The following is a 23,040-nucleotide window of genomic DNA, read 5'->3' on the forward strand; positions in this document are numbered from 1 at the left end:
TTCCTTTATTTCTATACCAAGAATCACTTCTGCTTCTCATGCCTAAGGCTAAAAGACTTAAATCCCTCTCCATGGGAAATTCCCTAATAGTAGCTGTGTTAATCAGAACCAATTAGACCATAAAGACATCTAATCTGCATTCTGTTCTACCCATTACTTTCATTTTCTTTATAATGTGTTAATAATAATAAAGAAAAAAGAAGTGAAAAATATTACAATATTCTGTCTTTACCTAATACAAGCATGCATTTGGTCAGGTAAATGTAAAACATTTTCTATTTTGGAAGGGAAATCCATGATTTTTGCTCTCTGAAGTTGGTGTTTTTGTTGATTTAACATGTTTTCCATTGTCATGTTATCTGTGATTTTTGAGGTTCCAGGAAAAGAAACTTCTTGTTCTTGAGGTCAATAATTGTCATCCAGAGGTCTGATGCTGTACCACTTGCTTCTTGGTTGGCAAGAGAGGAAGTTTTGTAAAATGGCCATTTTCAGAATGTATGTTGAACACTAGAAAATCTGCTGGTAGTTATTCCAGCACTTAAGCTGTTTTTTCTTCCAGTCTTTTCTATTACGTTTGTGTTTCAATGTAACATCTTCAAAACTTCTGTTCAAAATACAATCTCTCCTTTCACTAAATTTCAGGGACTTTGAAATGTTGTTAATTCTTGGCCCATTCTATTCTCAGTAAACCTGGTCCTGAAAAAGTTTCCTCTTCAACATCTTCTGGACTTTGTTGTCATCCTTCTCAGTAGCCTTCCAATGTCTGGTTTTGTTTTCTACCATGGACATTTTTTGAGATCAACCAAGCATATATTGCAACTCTGAGAGGAAGCTAATGAGAATTAATCATTCACAAATGTGACTATGGGTGATAATAAGGTCTTCTCAGTTAACATTGCAATTTAGCAGGAGCCTTTTGAAATATCACTTTGCAAATATGATTTTACTTAATATTCACAACAATTATGTGAAAACGAACATGTGGCTAGAAATTCTAACTTGGTTTTGTAGATGACTAAACTACAGTTGCAAGGGCTAAATGGTTTGTCAATGTTGATGAAATAAATAACAAAGTTTGAACTTAAACGAGACTGATTCAAGGTACTTTGACATCTTTCTATCACTAGGTTGATGACATCTAGGATGATCAGATGGCAAAGTTGTAAGTGAAAGTATTTGTCTGACAGGAGGCAGTAGGGGCATACACCAATCTTTTGCCTGGGCTGGCTTTGAACTGTGATCCTCCTGATCTCTGCCTCCTGAATAGCTAGAATTACAGGAGTGAGCCATTGTCACCTAACTGTGTTAACTTTTGAAGATTCTTGCCACCATATAGTTGATTTCCTTTAGTACTTTTAGCATAAGTAGTATAGCCTGTAGATTTTTTTCCCCTTTATTCTTGTGCTGGGTAGGGGTACACTATAGCATTTATAAAGGTTCTTTTTTATAAAAATGTTTTATTCATTTATTCACTTGTTTGGGTCATTTCTCCCCCTGGCCCCCTGCCCTCTCCCTCTCCCCTCACACCCCCTCTTTTCCAAGAAAAACCTGTTCTGCCCATTTCTCCATTTTTTTTTTTTTGAAGAGAAGACACAAGCAATAATAAGAAAGACAAAGTGTTTTTGCTAGTTGAGACAAGGATAGCTATACCGAGAGATTCCTAGCATTGCTTCCATGTACAAATGTGTTACAACCCAAGTTGATTCGTCTCTACCTGACCTTTTCACTAGTTCCTGATCCCCTTCTGATATTGACCTCTGTTGCTTTAAGGTTTCTGTATTAGCTGCGCTGGAGTGGGGACATTAAACACTTTCATGTTTTGGGTTTTCTACCTATCCCCATTCCTCCCATATGTGCTCTCCCTTTGTCATTTGACCCAAGTCCAACAACATTGCTGTATTTGCCCTAGATCTAAAGTCCACATATGAGGAGAACATATGATTTTTGGTCTTCTGAGCCTGGCTAACCTTGCTCAGAATCATGTTCTCCAGTTCCATCCATTTACTTGAGAATAATAAGATTTCATTCTTCTTTATGGCTGAGTCAAACTCCACTGTGTATAAGTACCACATTTTCTTAATCCATTCATCTGTAGTGGGGACATCTTGGCTATTTCTATAACTTGGCTATTGTGAATAGTGCTACAATAAACATGGGTGTGCAGGTGCTTCTGGAGTAACCTGTGTCACATTCCTTTGGGTATATCCCCAGGAGTGGGATTGCTGGATCATATGGCAGATATATGTTTAGATTTTTAAGAAGCTTCCATATTTTTTTCCAGAGTGGTTGCACTAGCTTGCATTCCCACCAGCCAGTGTACAAGGTTTCCTTTTTCCCCACCAACACCTGTTGTTGGTGTTTTTGATGATGGCTATTCTAACAGGGGTGAAGTGGAATCTTAGTGTGGTTTTGATTTGCATTTCCTTTATGGACAGAGATGGTGAGCACTTTTTGATGTGTTTTTTGGCCATTTGAATTTCTTCTTTTGAGAAAGTTCTGTTTAGTTCAGTTGCCCATTTCTTTATTGGTTCATTGATTTTAGGAGAGTTTATTTTTTTAAGTTCCCTGTATATTCTGGTTATCAGTCCTTTGATGAATAGCTTGCAAATATTTTCTCCCACTCTGTGGATGTTCTCTTCAGTTTAGAGACCATTTCTTTTGTTGTGCAGAAGCTTTTTAATTTTATGAAGTCCCATTTGTCTATCCTTTCTCTTAGTTTCTGGGCTGCTTGGTTCTATTGAGGGTTCTATTGAGGAAGTCTTGCCTATACCTATTACTTCCAGAGTATTCCCTGCTCTTTCCTGTACTAACTTCAGAGTTTCAGATCTGATATTAAGGTCCTTAATCCATTTTGAATTGATAATAGTATAGGGTGATAAACATGGATCTAGTTTCAGTTTCTTGCAGATGGATAACCACTTTTCCCAGCAACATCTGTTGAAGAGGCTTTTTTCCATTGTATATTTTTGGCACCTTTGTCAAAAATAAGGTGGGCATAGCTGTGAGGACTCATATCTGGGTCCTCTATTCTGTTCCGCTGGTCTTCATGTCTGTTTTTGTGCCAGTACCATGCTGTTTTTATTGCTAATGCTTTGTAATATAGTTTGAAGTCAGGCATTGTGATATCTCTAGCATTGCTCTTTTTGCTGAGTATTGCCTTGGCTATTCACGGTCCCCTGTTTCCAAATGAATTTTAGGGTAGATTTTTCAATCTCTGTTATGAATGTCATTGGGATTTTGATGGGAATTGCATTAAACATGTAGATTGCTTTTAGTAGTATAGCCATTTTTACTATGTTGATTCTACCAATCCATGAGCATGGGAAATCTTTCCACCTTCTGTAATCTTCCTCGAGCTCTTTCTTCAGAGGTTTGTAGTTCTCCTTGTAGAGGTCATTCACATTCTTTGTTAAGTTTACTCCTAAGTATTTGATTTTTTTGGAGGCTATTGTAAACGGAATGGTTTCCATATATTCTTTCTCAGTTTTTCGTTATCAGTGTATGAAAAGCTAATGAATTTTGTAAGTTGATTTTGTATTCTGCCATCTTGCTGTAGCTGTTTATAGTGTCTACGAGTTTTTGGGTGGAGTTTTTTGGGTCTTTAAGGTATAGGATAATATATCTTCAAATAGCGATATTTTGACAGTTTCTTTACCTATTTGTATTCCTTTTATTTCTTCTTCTCGCCTAATTGCTCTTGCTAGGAATCCAGGACTATGTTGAATAAGAGTGGAGATAGTGGGTACTCTTGTCTGGTTCTTGATTTTAGGGGAAATGGTTTCAGTTTTTCACCATTAAGTATGATGTTGGCTGTAGGTTTGTCATATATAGCCTTTACAATGTTGAGGTACTTTCCTTCTATTCCTAGTTTTCTTAGAGCTTTCATCATGAAGCAGTGTTGGATCTTGTTGAAGGCTTTTTCTGCCTCTATTCAGATGATCAAGTGGTTTTTGTCTTTGCTTCTATTAATGTGCTGTATTCCTTTTATAGATTTGTGTATGTTGAACCACCCCTGCATCCCTGGTATGAAGCCAGCTTGGTCGTGGTGTATGATCTTTCTGATGTGTTGTTGAGTTAAGTAGTGTTCCTTCACTTTCTGTTTCGTGGAAAGTTTAAGGAGAGTTGGTATTAATTCTACTTTAAAGGTTTGGTAGAATTCAGCAAGAATCCATCAGGTCCTGGACTTTTCTTTTTTGGAAGACTCTTTATTGCTTACTTCAATTTCATTACATGTCATAGATCTGTTTAGGTGGTTCATTTCCTCTTGGTTCAGTTTTGGATGGTCATAAGTATCTAGAAATTTGTCCATTTCTTCAAGATTTTCAAATTTATTGGAATATAGATTCTCAAAGTATTCTTCTATGATTCCCTGGATTTCCTTGGTGTTTGTTATTATCTCCCCTTTTTGTTTCCAATTTTACTAATTTGAGTCTTTCCCTCCTCATTTTAGTCACATTTTTCAGGGGCTTGTCAATCTTGTTTATTTTTTCAAAGAACCAGGTTTTTTGTTTCGTTAATTCTTTGTCTTGTTTCTTTGGTCTCTATTTCATTAATTTTGGCCCTTATTTTGATTATTTCTCTCCTTCTGCTTCTTTGGGTTTTGCTTGTTCTTATTTTTCTAGGAGTTTGAGATATAGCATTAGGTCATTTATTTGAGATCTTTCTGTCCTTTTAAAATATGTACTTATAAACTATAAACCTTCCTCTTAGGACTGCCTTTGCTGTGTCCCATAGGTTCTGGTGGGTCATGTGTTCATTTTCATTAATTTCCAGGAACCTTTTGTTTTCCTCTTATTTCTTCTATGACCCACTGCTTATTGAGCAATGTGTTATTCAGCCTCCAATTATTTGCATGTTTTCTGCTATTGTTTTTGTTGTTGAGTTCTAGTTTTATTGCATTGTGATCAGATAAAATGTAGGGGGTTATTTCTATTTTCTTATATTTGCTGAGGCTTGCTTTGTGCCCTAAGATATGATCTGTTTTGGATCATCTCTTATAAACAATAGATTTTCATATCTTCCTTTTTAATCCAGTTCACCAAACAGTGTCTTTTGATGTGGGAGTTGAGTCCATTGACATTCAGATTTAATACTGATAGGTATGTAGCAATTCCTGCCATTTAGTTGTCTTTGTTGTTTAAAGATTTGATTATGTGCAGCCAAGTCAATGCTTCTCTCTGATTCCTTGTCTTTTCTTCTCCTGTGGTTTGATACTTCCCATCCTCTCATGGTTTTGTTTTCTTTCATCTTCTGTGTGCAGAATTCCTTGTAGAATCTTCTATATTGGTGTGTTGGTCATATATTGTTTTAGTTCTTGTTTATCATAGAAGATTTTTATTACTCCATCAATTTTGAATGATAGTTTTGCTGGGTAGAGTATCCTAGAGCTGAAGTTATTTTCATTCAGTGCCCAAAATACCTCACTACATTCCCTTCTTGCTTTTAATGTCTCTGTTGAGAAATCTGCTGTTATTTTGGTGGGTTTACCTTTATTATTAGTTTTTTCTCTCTTACAGCCTTCAGTATTATTTCTCTGTACTCTGTGCTTATTGTTTTAATGATAATATGTGGTGAGGAGGTTCTATCTTGATCAAGTCTGTTTGGTGTCCTGGAGGCCTCCTATACCTGAATGGGCAAAACTTTCTCGAGATTTGGGAAATTCTGTGTTATATTTTATTGAATATATTATGTATCCCTTTGGCTTGCACCTCGTCTCCTTCTTCAAGCCCATGATTCTCAGGTTGGGTCTTTTGATGGAGTCACTGAGTTCTTGCATATTCCTTTTACAGCTTTTGAGTTGTTTGACTAAGATTTCTTCTGTTTTTTTCTTTAGTTTCTATTTTATCTTTGAGCTCTGAGATTCTGTCTTCCACTTGTTCTAGTCTGTTGGAGTGGCCTTCCACTGTAGCTTTTTTTTTTTCTAACTAAAGGGAATTTATTCCCAGGATTTCTGTTTTTTTTTCTTTCTTCCTTTCTTTCAGGTTTTCCATGTCTTTGTTCAACTCCTCTTATATATTTTCTGTTGTCATCTTTAATTTTTATAGTGTCCTTTGTTTCATTTTTGTTGAAGTCCTCTCTGAGTTCATTTGTTTCTGTGTCTTCTTATGTTCTTTTTTTTTTTTTTGGTGTCTTGAAATTTCTTGAGTGCATCTTGTACATTCTGGTTAACCATGTCTAGTATCTTCTCCATGAATTTCTCAGTGATTTCATCTAAGAGTTCCTCTTGAGGATTTTTTTGTGGGCACCACTGGGCTCCCTAGTGACATTTATCATTATTTTGTTGGGGTCAGAACTGGGTATCCTTTTTTTCATTTCCCACTATATCTTGTATTGAATTATTTTTTGAGAACAGTGGTTTCCATCCGTTCTTCTTCTCATTGCTCCACTTGGTGCTGTGCAACTATGTTCTTGATGGGCTAACAGGTTTTAAATGTCTGTTTTCTTTCCCTTGATTTAATTTTTGTGTTGTGACTGACTTGGTTGTTAGCTAGGTTGATGTCCTCTTTCCGTCCCTGGCCTGGAGGTGTAATTTATCAATAACAAATTCACAGGTTCAATGCCAGACCAGTTGTTTACATATTATATAGAAAACCCCTTGGTGATAATATCTATAAACAGTGGGAGCTTGGTGAGGGTAATGGATTTTAGGCTAGATATAGAAGATTGGGTAATTGGTAAAGGTGGAACTAAAAAAGAGGGGGGTGGAAAAAGGGGTGGGCAGGTGGGGGAAGTGTATTGTGCTGCTGAGTTTTGTGGTCTTTGTGCATGTTTGGGAGTATTTCTGTTGTTGTAGTAGAGGTTGTTTGTGTCAGGGATTTCAGGGGGCTGGGGTTGTGTACAGTTAGCATAGTAGGCTAGTCAGTGGGTGGTGAATGTGTAGGAGTGACAGGTAGTGTGGTGACAGGTTGGGGGAGGACAAGAGGGGAAAGTGAGGATGGGGGAGAGAGTGGATGAGAAGGGGAAGAAAGAGTAGTTGGGAGGGAGAACAATGAATTATAGCATAGGAAAAGGAGGGAAAGTGAAGGGAGTAAGAATAGGGATAAGAAAAAGGTAATGGTGAAGTTAATAATACAAAAACAAAACAGGTACAGGAACAACAAATATTCAATCTTTTGGTAAAAGTTCTGGAGTTATTCCTTAGGCATCCAATCCTGGTATTGGTATATAAGCAGGAGCTCTGATGTTGTCTCACCAGGTGACTAGCTTGTGAGTAGTGTTTGGTTCCTTCTCTCCACAGAGCTAGTTGCAATTAGGAGATGAGGTAAGTCTACTAGTTCATGCAAGGTGGTCAGAGCTGTTGTTGTTTTCCCCAGGCAGTAGCTGCTTTCCCTTCAGCTGCAACTCTGTTTAGTCAGCTCCTCCCTCAGCAATGTGGGGCAATTGAGTTTTGAATACTGCTCTTTGTCCCATGAGATCAGCTCCAGGATCCACCACTTGTCCCACTTTGGTATCTTGGCTTGTCACCCACCCCCTCTCTTAGACTTTGCTTCTTTTCCCACATTTGTTCACTGAGAACTCAGCACTGAGAATTCAGCTCTTTGCACCACCCCATTTTCCAGGGCAGGTTCAGCATTCCACCCCCACCTCTGCTGTCAGTGTTAGACTACAATTTGCTGTTTTTCAGTTTTTTTGGTTGGGGTTTCAGTCTGCCCAGGGGCTGCTCTGGATTAGGTTCCTGGGAGGTGGGTAGGGGGGTCACACATGGTGTGTGATGCTTACCTGTTCATTGTGTAGATTCATGCAAGCAGCTTTAAAACTGGCTGGTGGGGAGAAGTGGTGTGGCATGGGTAAGCTTTCCACAGGTTAGAAGGCCAGGATGTCACAGAGTTTGATTCTGATTGATGCTCTGTCTTCTGCTTCTTGGGGGGAAAATAAAGAGAAACTGCCAGGGTACCTTTCTGGCTGTGCTGCATGGGATTTTTGTGGCTGTTAGGTGCAATTAAAGGCTGATTTAAGGTCATTCTTTGAGTTTTATGCACACCTAATGTAATGGTGATTATTATTTTGGCTAGAAGCAATTAGAATTATACAAGTATAGCTGCAGTGTCTCAAGTGGTTTCTAGAGTCATGGAGTTTAGGATTTCTGATACCCTACCCTAACCACCATCTTGGATCCCACCAATTGATGGTAGCTATTTGTACAGGAATGAAGTGGAATTCAGAATTGATTTCTAACTTCTCTCTCCTATTGCAACAGTCCTAGATAAATTTTCCCTTGCTTGCATCACTCTGCAGTACAAGAGATTTGGCATTGCATTACAAATGCAATTTTTTTTCCTCTGACATATTCTTATATGACACTAGTGAAAATTTAGAAAGGTGCTTTAGAAAGCAGTTCAGAAATTTCTTAAAATGTTAGAATCATCAGCAATTTTACTGCTAAATATATACCCCATAAAATTCATAACATATGTTCTCACAAAAACTTGTATGTGAATGTTGATCGCATAATTATTCATAATACCCAAAAAGTGAAACAACTCAAATGTGTTTCAACTGATGAACACATTGCAGCATGTCTATAAATGGAATATTACTGTTTCATAAAATGAAATGAAATACTAACACATGCTAATAGATGACTGAACACATTATGCTTCATGAGAAAAGCAATACATAAAGAAATGTACAGAAGAGGCAAATTCATAAAGAAAGAAAGGAAACCGCTGGCTGACAGAAACTGGGGGAGGAGGAGATGAGTATTTGATAATAGGTATAATCTTTCTCTTGGGAATGAAACTGACTTAGAACTCGATATCAGTGATGGTTGCAAAACCATGTGAATGTAATAAAAGCCACAGAATTTCACAATTTAAGAGTGTGGATTAGAGCCAGGCATGGTGATTCATGACTGTAGTCCCAGCTATTTAGGAGCCTGAGGTCTTGTGTTCAGGATATTCAAGTCCAGCCTTGGCAACATAGCAACCCTGTCCATGCCTCTCCAAAAAAAGTGAATTTTACAGTGTGTGAAGTAAATCTCAATTTTTTTTAAGAACACCAAAAAAGCAATGAAAAGTCATCATTTTCTAAATGAGCTTGGTTTTCTGTGTGTTTGTGTGGTGTGTGTGCATCTGATTGCTAAAAGAGTGTTAATTGTACTCTAGTATGGGAAATAGAAGTGTTACAAGGTTACATTCCAGTTGTTAAAGATGACATCATAGCCCAGATGAGGATATGCTTGGTCCAAGAGGGAGGAATGGGGACTATGTCACAAAAGAGTGATAAAACATAGCCAGAATACATAGCCAAGGGACTGGGTTATGATGGTGCTGGATCAATGGGGCCAGAATATTTCCAAGTCAATGAACTCTTACCTCATTCCTAAGGAGTTAAACAGTAGGGTAACTATGGTCTGCTACAACTCATTATGTATTTCAAAATAACTAGAGGAATTTGCAAGTTCTCAACATAAAAATGATACATGTTTGATGGAAAGCTAATCAACATGACTTAATCATTACACATTGTATATATGTATTAAATTATCATAATGCTTTCCATAAATGTGTACAAATATATACAATTAAATTATAAACAAATAAATACATTTTAAGTGTAAAAAAAGAAAATAAGAAGTATTAATATTTCCAAACTAGTGCAACATCCAAATCAGTTCTCTTTGGACAAGCATTTAACCTACCTTACAACAAGCTTTTAAGGATTCACCATCCCCAAATAACCAATAGAAAAGAGACAAGTAAGTAACTAATGTGCAATGAATAAATCATTTCTGCAGACATTGTCAGAAATATACATGCTTCCTTAGGTTCATAGCTTGTCTCACTTATGAACCTATGAAGGTTTTTTGTGTCATACAGTGGGGTGGGGGAAGAAAGAAAGGATCAGAGAGAGGAAAAAAAAGAGTTCTATTAAAAAGAAAAAAAGAAAGGATCAGAGAGAGGAAAAAAAAGAGTTCTATTAAAAAGAAAAAAAGATAAGTGGATCATCTCCAAAGCTCATCCTCCACTTCAGCCTAAGAGCATTCAAGCTGCTGTTGATTTTATCCACATCTTATTGAGATTAGGCATTTAGGTTGCAGAACATATTTTGCAATATTAATTTGTATCTGTAAAATTGCATATCTAACAGACTGAAAAGAGACTACAAAACCCAGAGAGAAATAAACTGTTTTGCACAAGAAATAGGAAATTCATCAGTGTGGGCCACTCAATTAAAAATAGCTTGAATAAGGAATTGAGAATTTATGGAAAGAGTAGGATTCCAGCAACATGATGAGACACCTGGCTCTGCCCAAGGGATGAACCATTGGGAAAGCAGAGGGACTTTTTATGAACATGAATGTCTAATAATAGAATTTTAAGTCACTTTCTACATGCTGCAATATAACATCTTTCTTTCCCTTCAAGTTTGCTAAGTGCATAGGCTTGTGCCATGGTACTGGGAAACAAACAAGTGGCAAGAGTGGGGAATGGGTGTACAGTGTACAAAGTGAAATGAAGCTGGGTGGGTAGCCAAGAAAGTATACATGTGATGAGGTGAGAGACAGTGGAAGTCCATCAAAAAGCAAGAGGTATACTATATGCTGAGGAAATCTCTCTGGCCATAGATTCACTGCATCTCTCCTATCTCAGAAGTGACTACTCCAGGGCTTTCTGTGAGCCCACAATGAATAAAACAACAACAACAAAAATTATAAAGATCATGTGTTTCTTACCCTATGTACCGATTATGATTCTTTCTGTTGTAGTCTTGAGAAGGGGCCTGCAAGGATGCAATATACAGAATGTTGCACAGAGGAAATGATAAGTCCTGAAAAAGGCTGACACTAGACAGTGTCTGTCCATTCATCCTACAGTATAGATGCAAGCGTGTCAAGTGCCTTAGTAGATGTTTTGGCATAGAGATTAATGAAAGATGGTCTGTGCCATTGAGGAAATAATCTGTTTAAAATGAAAATTTAGTGTTAATGGTGTTTAAATACAGTGTCACTCACAATGTGACCTGAGGATGACTGCTAGTTCACATGGTGTTTATTGTAACAAATGTAGGGTAGGATAAATATCTTTCCTCACCCATCCCAGGTTCATGTCTGAGACCCCTATAATAAAAGACCAATTAATCAATCAGAGGAACACATCATACACCCAAAGCCAGGCAAAGACACCTCCAAAAAGGAGAACTATAGGCCAATCTCCTTAATGAACATTGACGCAAAAATCCTCAACAAAATAATGGCAAACCGAATTCAACAACACATCAAAAAGATTATTCACCACGACCAAGTAGGCTTCATCCCAGGGATGCAGGGGTGGTTCAACATACGAAAATCAATAAATGTAATAAACCAAATTAACAGAAGCAAAGACAAAAACCACTTGATTATCTCAATAGATGCAGAAAAAGCTTTTGATAAGATCCAACATCAGGGGAGATTCCAAGATGGCGGCTAGAGGTAGGAAGCAGAAAGCTAGCCTCCTATAGTGAAATCTTGGAGAGACGCTGGAGACACACTTTGCAGGCATAATCACAGGAGAAAAGGCATAACTTTGACTCCTCCACATCTCCAGCCGGCGCAGAGAATCTCCACTTCACGATAAACGGAGAAACGAGGAGGGCCCCGGGGGCCGCCAGTGGCCGGCGCCCATACGGCTTGGGAAGACGCAGACCAGGTGAGCTTCGTGGTACCGCAGTAGCCCCACAGACAAGCCTGGGCCAGAGCAGCATAGCCCCCTGGACAGACTGACCTCCACCCGGGAAAAAAAGAGAAACTGAGTAATAAGCAATAAGAACAGTTAAGACACGCTGGAAAGAGGGTGGGGCGCCCTGAGCACTGAAGATTGGGGGAAGGGAACCCTTCCCGGGACTGTAAATGAACAAGCCGGGCGGGCTGGAGAGCCTCTGGCGGGAGCGGGGTGCGCCCAGCAACCAGGAGCGGGGACGCTTGTGAGAGGAGGGAAGACCCACTTCCCACATGAACTGTAAATAAACACGCAGGCCTGACAACGCGGGGCAGTGTCACCTTTCCCAGTGCTTGGAAAGGGGAAAGCCTGTAGCAGAGGCCCCCCGCACAGGAGAACTCTGAGCAAACAAAGCCTGTGGGACCAGGTGAGTGCTAGCTCACCCCAGAGATCTGCATAAATAACGCTGCCAGCTACAGGCTGAGAGCAGCAGGCAGGCAAGCCACAGTTGCAGATACCACTCTCAGAACTGTCTCCAGACGCTTTTTTTTCTTTTTCTCCCTACCTTTGATGAGAGAACAACTGAATTACACCTGCAAGCCGAAAAACTTACTGAAACTGTATTGCATTTGAACTGGGGACACTTTGTGGGGCTTTTGTGTGTGTGTGTGTGTGTGTGTGTGTGTGTGTGTGTGTGAGTGTGTAGTTTTGTTCTACTTTATGCATCCCCTTTGATGAGACAACTACAGAACAACATCTGCAACATCTGAGGCACCAACTCCAGGATTGGAGATTGAGACGGACATCCAAATTATTAAGACTGAAATTGCATTGCATATAAACTTGGAAGATTTTTGGTTTTTTTTTTTTTTTTTTAATTTTCTATTTTCCATTTTATTTTAATTCATTTTTATAAATAGATATTACTTCCATATACTTATTTTTTATTTTTTTATCTTTGATTTTCAATCCTCTCTCTGTCTCTCTATTGTCTGTTCAGCTTACTGTCGATTAGTACACTAACACTCCCTGTTTATACCTTTGAAACTCTCTTGTCTGACACCTTGTTCTGCTTTCTCCCTCCTGTCTGTATATTTGTTTTCCCCTTTTCTTTAACTTCTTGCTTTCCATCTCAGCTCACTCTTCCATTCTCAATATTACCATTGTTATTATTACAAGCTAGAAAATACTTAATTACACACAGTACAGGGACAGTAACAACACCAAGGACAATGACAGGAAGACAGAAAAAACAAGGAAACCAGTTTCCCCATAGCAAAAAATTAGTACAGGAACCAGAGGGGAATGAAGAGAACAGAAACTCAGATACAGACTCCAACAAAATGAAGATAAACTATGCCAAAGGACCCAATGAAGCCCACAAGAATAATTTAAAAGAAGACATACTACAAGTACTCAATGAGAATTTTATAGAGATGATACTGGATAGGGTCAACCGAAATGTACAGGAGACACTCAAGAAATTCCAAGACAATAAAAATAGAGAATTTGAAAAAGCAAAAGAAGAAATAAAGGAAACCATAGAAGCACTGTATAAACACCAAAGTGAAAGAGAGAACACAATGAATAAATGGATAAATGAACTCAGGACAAAAATAGACAACAATAAAGAAGAAAACAGCCAGGATATGGAAAACCTCAGAAAAAAGAATGAAACAGAACTGCAAAACAAAAGGGAAGGCCAATCCAGCAGAATAGAACAAACAGAAGACAGAATCTCAGAACTTGAAGATGAAATGGTAATTAAAGGAAAAACTGAAGAACTATTAATTAAACAACTCAAGACCTGTGAAAAGAAAATGCAAGAACTCACTGACTCCATCAAAAGACCAAACTTGAGAATCATGGGCATCAAAGAAGGAGAAGAGGTGCAAGCGAAGGGAATGCATAATATATTCAACAAAATAATAACGGAAAATTTCCCAAATCTAGAGAAAGATATTCCCATACAAATGCAAGAGGCCTCCAGGACACCAAACAGACCAGATCAAAATAGAACTACTCCACGACATATCATCATTAAAACAACAAGTTCAGAAACTAAGGAAAGAATATTGAAGGCTGTAAGAGAGAAAAAACAAGTAACATACAAAGGTAAACCCATCAAAATCACAGCAGACTTCTCAACAGAAACATTAAAAGCAAGAAGAGCGTGGGGTGAGATCTTCCGGGCACTGAATGAAAATAACTTCAACCCCAGGATACTCTACCCAGCAAAGCTATCATTCAAAATAGATGGAACAATAAAAGTCTTCCATGAGAAGCAGAAACTAAAACAATATGTGACCACAAAGCCACCATTACAAAAGATTCTGCAAGGGATCCTGCACACAGAAAGTGACACCCAACTTAACCATGAAAAGGCAGGCAGCACCAAATCACAGGATAAGAAAAAGCAAGACAGTAGAGAGTAACATCAAGTTAGGTACACACAATCAAACCTTCAAACAACTAAGATAACTAAATGGCAGGAATCACCACATACCTATCAGTACTAACACTTAATGTTAATGGACTTAATTCACCCATCAAAAGACACCGTTTGACAAAATGGATTAAAAAAGAAGATCCAACAATTTGTTGCTTACAGGAGACTCATCTCACCGACAGAAATAAGCATATGCTTAGGATGAAAGGCTGGAAGAAGATTTACCAAGCCAATGGCCCCCGAACACAGGCAGGAGTAGCAATACTTATCTCTGACAAAGTAGACTTCAAACCTACATTGATCAAACGAGATAAAGAAGGACATTCCATACTAATAAAAGGGGAAATAGACCAAAAGGAAATAATAATCATCAATCTGTACGCACCCAATGTCAACGCACCCAATTTCATCAAACATACCCTGAAAGACCTAAAAGCATATATAAACACCAACACAGTGGTTGTGGGAGACTTTAACACTCCATTATCATCAATAGATAGGCCATCCAAACAAAAACTCAATAAAGAAATCCAAGATCTAAAATATGCAATAGATCAAGTGGACCTAGTAGCTGTCTACAGAACATTTCATCCAACCTCTACACAATATACATTCTTCTCAGCAGCCCATGGAACCTTCTCCAAAATAGATCATATCCTAGGGCACAAAGCAAGACTCAGCAAATATAAGAAAATAGAAATAATACCATGCAAACTATCTGACCACAATGCAGTAAAAGTAGAACTCAACAATAAAAGTAAAGACAAAAAACATGCAAACAGCTGGAAACTAAATAACTCATTACTTAATGAAGAATGGATCATCGATGCAATAAAAGAGGAAATTAAAAAGTTCCTGGAAGTCAATGAAAATGAAAACACAACCTACCGGAACCTATGGGACACAGCTAAGGCAGTCTTGAGAGGAAAGTTTATAGCCATGAGTGCATATATTAAAAAGATTGAAAGATCCCAAATCAATGACCTAATGATACATCTCAAACTCCTAGAAAAACAAGAACAAGCAAATCCCAAAACAAATAGAAGGAGAGAAATAATAAAAATAAGAGCTGAAATCAACGAAATAGAAACCAAAAAAACCATAAAAAGAATTAATGAAACAAAAAGTTGGTTCTTTGAAAAAATAAACAACATCGATAGACCCCTGGCAAACCTGACTAAAATGAGGAGAGAAAAAACCCAAATTAGTAGAATTAGGAATGCAAAAGGGGAGATAACAACAAACACCATGGAAGTCCAGGAAATCATCAGAGACTACTTTGAGAACCTATATTCAAATAAATTTGAAAATCTAAAAGAAATGGACAGATTTCTAGATACATATGATCATCCAAAACTGAACCAAGAGGAAATTAATCACCTGAATAGACCTATAACACAAAATGAAATTGAAGCAGCAATCAAGAGTCTCCTCAAAAAGAAAAGTCCAGGACCTGATGGATTCTCTGCTGAATTCTATCAGACCTTTAAAGAAGAACTGATACCAACCCTCCTTAAACTGTTCCATGAAATAGAAAGGGAAGGAAAACTGCCAAACACATTTTATGAAGCCAGTATTACACTTATCCCAAAACCAGGGAAAGATACCTCCAAAAAGGAGAACTATAGGCCAATCTCCTTAATGAACATTGATGCAAAAATCCTCAACAAAATAATGGCAAATCGAATTCAGCAACACATCAAAAAGATTATTCACCACGACCAGATAGGCTTCATCCCAGGGATGCAGGGGTGGTTCAACATACGAAAATCAATAAACGTAATAAACCACATTAACAGAAGCAAAGACAAAAACCACTTGATCATCTCAATAGATGCAGAAAAAGCCTTTGATAAGATCCAACATCATTTCATGATAAAAGCTCTAAGAAAACTAGGAATAGAAGGAAAGTTCCTCAACATTATAAAAGCTATATATGACAAACCTACAGCCAGCATTATACTTAACGGAGAAAAACTGAAACCATTCCCTCTAAAATCAGGAACCAGACAAGGATGCCCACTATCTCCACTCCTATTCAACATAGTACTGGAATTCCTAGCCAGAGCAATTAAGCAAGAAGAAGGAATAAAAGGAGTACAAATAGATAAAGAAACTGTCAAAATATCCCTATTTACAGACGACATGATCCTATACCTTAAAGACCCAAAAAACTCTACTCAGAAGCTTCTAGACATCATCAATAGCTATAGCAAGGTAGCAGGATATAAAATCAACATAGAAAAATCATTAGCATTTCTATACACTAACAATGAGCAAATGGAAAAAGAATGTATGAAAACGATTCCATTTACAATAGCCTCAAACAAAATCAAATACCTAGGTGTAAACCTAACAAAAGAGGTGAAAGACCTCTACAAGGAAAACTATACACTTCTGAAGAAAGAGATTGAGGAAGACTATAAAGTGGAGAGATCTCCCATGCTCATGGATTGGTAGAATCAACATAGTAAAAATGTCGATACGCCCCAAAGTAATCTACATGTTTAATGCAATTCCCATCAAAATTCCAATGACATTCATTAAAGAGATTGAAAAATCTACTGTTAAATTTATATGGAAACACAAGAGGCCATGAATAGCCAAGGCAATACTCAGTCAAAAGAACAATGCAGGAGGTATCACAATACCTGACTTCAAACTATATTACAAAGCAATAACAATAAAAACAGCATGGTACTGGCACAAAAACAGACACAAAGACCAGTGGAACAGAATAGAGGATCCAGATATGAAGCCACACAACTATGAGCAACTTATCTTTGACAAAGGAGCTAAAAATATACGATGGAGAAAAAGCAGCCTCTTCAACAAAACCTGCTGAGAAAACTGGTTAGCAGTCTGCAAAAAACTGAAACTAGATCCATGTATATCACCCTATACCAAGATTAACTCAAAATTGATCAAGGATCTTAATATCAGACCACACTCTTAAGTTGATACAGGAAAGAGTAGGAAATACTCTGGAGTTAGTAGGTATAGGTAAGAACTTTCTCATCGAAACCCCAGTAGCACAACAACTAAGAGATAGCATAGATAAATGGGACCTCATAAAACTAAAAAGCTTTTGTTCATCAAAAGAAATGGTCTCTAAACTGAAGAGAACACCCACAGAGTGGGAGAAAATATTTGCCAACTATACATCAGACAAAGGACTGATAACCAGAATATACAGGGAACCTAAAAAACTAAATTCTCCCAAAACTAATGAACCAATAAAGAAATGGGCATGTGAACTAAACAGAACTTTCTGAAAAGAAGAAATTCAAATGGCCAGAAAACAATGAAAAAATGCTCACCATCTCTAGCAATAAAGGAAATGCAAATTAAAACCACACTAAGATTCCACCTCACCCCTGTTAGAATAGCCATCATCAGCAACACCACCAACAACAGGTGTTGGCGAGGATGCGGGGAAAAAGGAACCCTCTTACACTGTTGGTGGGAATGTAGACTAGTACAACCACTCTGGAAAAAAATTTGGAGGCTACTTAAAAAGCTGGACATCGATCTACCATTTGATCCAGCAATACCACTCTTGGGGATATACCCAAAAGACTGTTACTCCAGAGGCACCTGCACATCCATGTTTATTGCGGCACTATTCACAATAGCCAAGTTATGGAAACAGCCAAGATGCCCCAGCACTGACGAATGGATTAAGAAAATGTGGTATCTATACACAATGGAATTTTATGCAGCCATGAAGAAGAACGAAATGTTATCATTCGCTGGTAAATGGATGGAATTGGAGAACATCATTCTGAGTGAGGTTAGCCTGGCCCAAAAGACCAAAAATTGTATGTTCTCCCTCATATGTGGACATTAGATCAAGGGCAAACACAACAAGGGGATTGGACTATGAGCACATGATAAAAGCGAGAGCACACAAGGGAGGGGTGAGGATAGGTAAGACACTTAAAAAACTAGCTAGCATTTGTTGCCCTTAATGCAGAGAAACTAAAGCAGATACCTTAAAGCAACTGAGGCCAATAGGAAAAGGGGACCAGGAACTAGAGAAAAGGTTAGATCAAAAAGAATTAACCTAGAAGGTAACACCCACGCACAGGAAATCAATGTGAGTCAATGCCCTCTATAGCTATCCTTATCTCAACCAGCAAAACCCCTTGTTCCTTCCTATTATTGCTTATACTCTCTCTACAACAAAATTAGAGATAAGGGCAAAATAGTTTCTGCTGGGTATTGAGGGGGTGGGGGGGAGAGGGAGGGGGCTGGAGTGGGTGGTAAGGGAGGGGGTGGGGGCAGGGGGGAGAAATGAACCAAGCCTTGTTTGCACATATGAATAATAAAAGAAAAAAAAAAGAAAACTGACGACTGGCTTGTATGTAAGGAAATGAAATCAGTTTTGGGGAAGGATATATGAACTCCCATGTTGACTGCAGGACTATAGACAATATGCCATATATGGAATCATTTGTAAGCAAATGGATTTTAAAAACTGGTGTATATACACAGTGGAATATTATTTGCTCATAAAAGGATGAAATCCAGTCAGTTGAAGCAACCCGGATGGAGCAGAAGGACACTATATTAAACCATGGAAACCAGGGAGAGAAAGAAACATGTCACACATTCTCACTCGAAGAGGCAAAAAGAGTTGATCACATAAAACTTGGGAGTAGACAGGGGATCATGAGATGCTAGGAAGGACATGAGGAAAAAGGGATAGAAAGATTGGAATGCCACATACAAAAAATAGTTCTCTGCAGCTCAAAAGGGGTAACGACAGGATAGAACATTTGTTAGACATTTCAAAATAACTAGAAGAAAAGAATTTGAAAGTTTCCCAAACATACAAATGATAGTATTAGAGGAAATGGAAATGCTAATTACTGGATTTGATCATTATACTTTATATACACATATCAAATTATCACTGTACCCCATATAAGACACATATGTTCATTAATATGTAAAAATTAGTTTCTGGATGTGGGGTGGTGCATGCCTGTATCTCAGTGTTTGTAAGTCTGTGGAATGAAGACAGACAGACAGAGAGAGAGTTAAATAAAAAAGAAAATCTAAAAAAAAAAAAAAAAAAAAGATCCATCATCATTTCATGATAAAAGCTCTAAGAAAACTAGGAATAGAAGGAAAGTACCTCAACATTATAAAAGCTATATATGACAAACCTACAGCCAGCAATATACTTAATGGAGAAAAACTGAAACCATTCCCTCTAAAATCAGGAACCAGACAAGGATGCCCACTATCTCCACTCCTATTTAACATAGTACCGGAATTCCTAGTCAGAGCAATTAGGCAAGAAGAAGGAATAAAAGGAATACAAATAGATAAAGAAACGGTCAAAATATCCCTATTTGCAGATGACATGATCCTATACCTTAAAGACCCAAAAAACTCTACTCAGAAGCTTCTAGACATCATCAATAGCTATAGCAAGGTAGCAGGATATAAAATCAACATAGAAAAATCATTAGCATTTCTATACACTAACAATGAGCAAATGGAAAAAGAATGTATGAAAACGATTCCATTTACAATAGCCTCAAACAAAATCAAATACCTAGGTGTAAACCTAACAAAAGAGGTGAAAGACCTCTACAAGGAAAACTTTACACTTCTGAAGAAAGAGATTGAGGAAGACTATAGAAAGTGGAGAGATCTCCCATGCTCATGGATTGGTAGAATCAACATAGTAAAAATGTCGATACTCCCCAAAGTAATCTACATGTTTAACGCAATTCCCATCAAAATTCCAATGACATTCATTAAAGAGATTGAAAAATCTACTGTTAAATTTATATGGAAACACAAGAGGCCACGAATAGCCAAGGCAATACTCAGTCAAAAGAACAATGCAGGAGGTATCACAATACCTGACTTCAAACTATATTACAAAGCAATAACAATAAAAACAGCATGGTACTGGCACAAAAACAGACACGAAGACCAGTGGAACAGAATAGAGGATCCAGATATGAAGCCACACAACTATGAGCAACTTATCTTTGACAAAGGAGCTAAAAATATACGATGGAGAAATAGCAGCCTCTTCAACAAAACCTGCTGGGAAAACTGGTTAGCAGTCTGCAAAAAACTGAAACTAGATCCATGTATATCACCCTATACCAAGATTAACTCAAAATGGATCAAGGATCTTAATATCAGACCACAAACTCTTAAGTTGATACAGGAAAGAGTAGGAAATACTCTGGAGTTAGTAGGTATAGGTAAGAACTTTCTCATCGAAACCCCAGTAGCACAACAACTAAGAGATAGCATAGATAAATGGGACCTCATAAAGCTAAAAAGCTTCTGTTCATCAAAAGAAATGGTCTCTAAACTGAAGAGAACACCCACAGAGTGGGAGAAAATATTTGCCAACTATACATCAGACAAAGGACTGATAACCAGAATATACAGGGAACCTAAAAAACTAAATTCTCCCAAAACTAATGAACCAATAAAGAAATGGGCATGTGAACTAAACAGAACTTTCTGAAAAGAAGAAATTCAAATGGCCAGAAAACAATGAAAAAATGCTCACCATCTCTAGCAATAAAGGAAATGCAAATTAAAACCACACTAAGATTCCACCTCACCCCTGTTAGAATAGCCATCATCAGCAACACCACCAACAACAGGTGTTGGCGAGGATGCGGGGAAAAAGGAACCCTCTTACACTGTTGGTGGGAATGTAAACTAGTACAACCACTCTGGAAAAAAATTGGAGGCTACTTAAAAAGCTAGACATTGATCTACCATTTGATCCAGCAATACCACTCTTGGGGATATACCCAAAAGAATGTGACACAGGTTACTCCAGAGGCACTTGCACACCCATGTTTATTGTGGCACTATTCACAATAGCCAAGTTATGGAAACAGCCAAGATGCCCCACCACCAATGAATGGATTAAGAAAATGTGGTATCTATGCACAATGGAATTTTATGCAGCCATGAAGAAGAATGAAATGTTATCATTCACTGGTAAATGGATGGAATTGGAGAACATCATTCTGAGTGAGGTTAGCCTGGCCCAAAAGTCCAAAAATTGTATGTTCTCCCTCATATGTGGACATTAGATCAAGGGCAAACACAACAATGGGATTGGACTTTCAGCATATGATAAAAGCAAGAGCACAGAAGGGAGGGGTGAGGATAGGTAAGACACCTAAAAAATTGGCTAACATTTGTTGCCCTTAACGCAGAGAAACTAAAGCAGATACCTTAAAAGCAACTGAGGTCAATAGGAAAAGGGGACCAGGAACTAGAGAAAAGGTGAGATCAAAAAGAATTAACCTAGAAGGTAACACCCACGCACAGGAAATGAATGTGAGTCAACTCCCTGTATAGTTATCCTTATCTCAACCAGCACAACCCCTTGTTCCTTCCTATTATTGCTTATACTCTCTCTACAACAAAATTAGAAATAAGGGCAAAATAGTTTCTGCTGGGTATTGAGGGGGTGGGGGGTAGAGGGAGAGGGCGGAGTGGGTGGTAAGGTAGGGGATGGGGGCAGGGGGGAGAAATGACCCAAGCCTTGTAAGCACATATGAGTAATAAAAGAAAAAAGAAGAGGAACACATACAGATTTATTTAACCTAAACATAATGTGACCCAGAAATCTTAAGGACATGAAGTCTTGAAGAAATAGGTAAACCTGTGAACTTTTTATGTTAGGTTTGATGAAGAAATGGATATAGTGGAGAAATATAACTAGACAAAGGGGCTATGATAGTAAACTAGCTTATTTGCTCAAATTCTTCTCTGTGACCCCATGTCTTCAGAGATAAAGATGTGCCTTCCCTTCAGTATAGGGTGAGAACATATCTAATGAAGGCCTTATGATCTGCTTCAGGGGAGAAGGATGGGGAGAAAGTGAGAATGACCTTCGTGTTTCTGCTGTTTTCTCTAATGGCAGAGTTTGTTAAATCTTGGACCTAAAGGTCACAGTTACAGCCTAGGAAGTAACCAAGATATTTATGTGGAGAGTATACAATGAACAAAGAAGTGGGTTCAAATCTGAGGAAGCTCCAATGGGCCCAAAAGTAAAGAGGAATCTGCTTAGGAAACCAGAAGATACCACCAGAAAAGAAGTAGGAGAAGGGGAATGTAGAGTGAAAGAAGACAGAGAAGAGGATTGTCAGAACATGGGAACGACTTATTAAGAAAGGAATGAGAGGGATCCAAGATGGTGACTTGAGTACAGAAGAAGGCAGCATGAGCTCCATAATTCAAAAATTTTGCTGAGATGCTGGAGCCACACTTGGCAGAAAAAAACCAAGAAGAATCAAAGATTTGACACCCTGAACCCCCAGCCCGTACAAAGCTTCTCCACACCACGTTACACTGAAAAAACAGGAGGGCTTCCACACCACCAGATGCTGGCTCCAAACCTGCTTGGGAGACATCCAGCAGACCAAAGAGTGAGCAAATAAACAGCACATGACATTCCCACAGCCACCCCTGGGATAAACCAGCATAGCCCCCTGGACAGACTGAACCCCCGCCCACAAAAAAAAAACTGAATAATAAACAAGGAACTTAAAAGAAACATGTAGCAACAGAGGGGGTGGGGTGCTCTAAGCACACCAGAGAAGGGGGGTGGCAAGGAGCTGATGTCCATGTGAACTTTCAGTAAACATAGACTGGAAAGGCAGAAGGGCCGACAGCAGGCAGGTGATAGCCCCCTGTCTGAAATAGGGCAGACAGCAGTCCACAAAGCTCATCTCCTGAGCCAGTGAGCAACATGCAATGTCAAATGGTGTTGCAAACTTGAAAAACAACCAGCAAATAGCATAACATTCTGACAGCAGGGAGCTGGCTGATGGACCTCTGATCTTGCCCCAGAGAAAATGAGTTAGGCAAAGAAACAAACCCACAACAAACCAACGCAGCAAAAACCCAATTCCAAAGCAGGTGGGCTGGTGGGCCAAAGAACAG

This window comes from Castor canadensis, chromosome 6 (genome assembly GCF_047511655.1).
Source record: "Castor canadensis chromosome 6, mCasCan1.hap1v2, whole genome shotgun sequence".
NCBI classification, from domain to species: domain Eukaryota; kingdom Metazoa; phylum Chordata; class Mammalia; order Rodentia; family Castoridae; genus Castor; species Castor canadensis.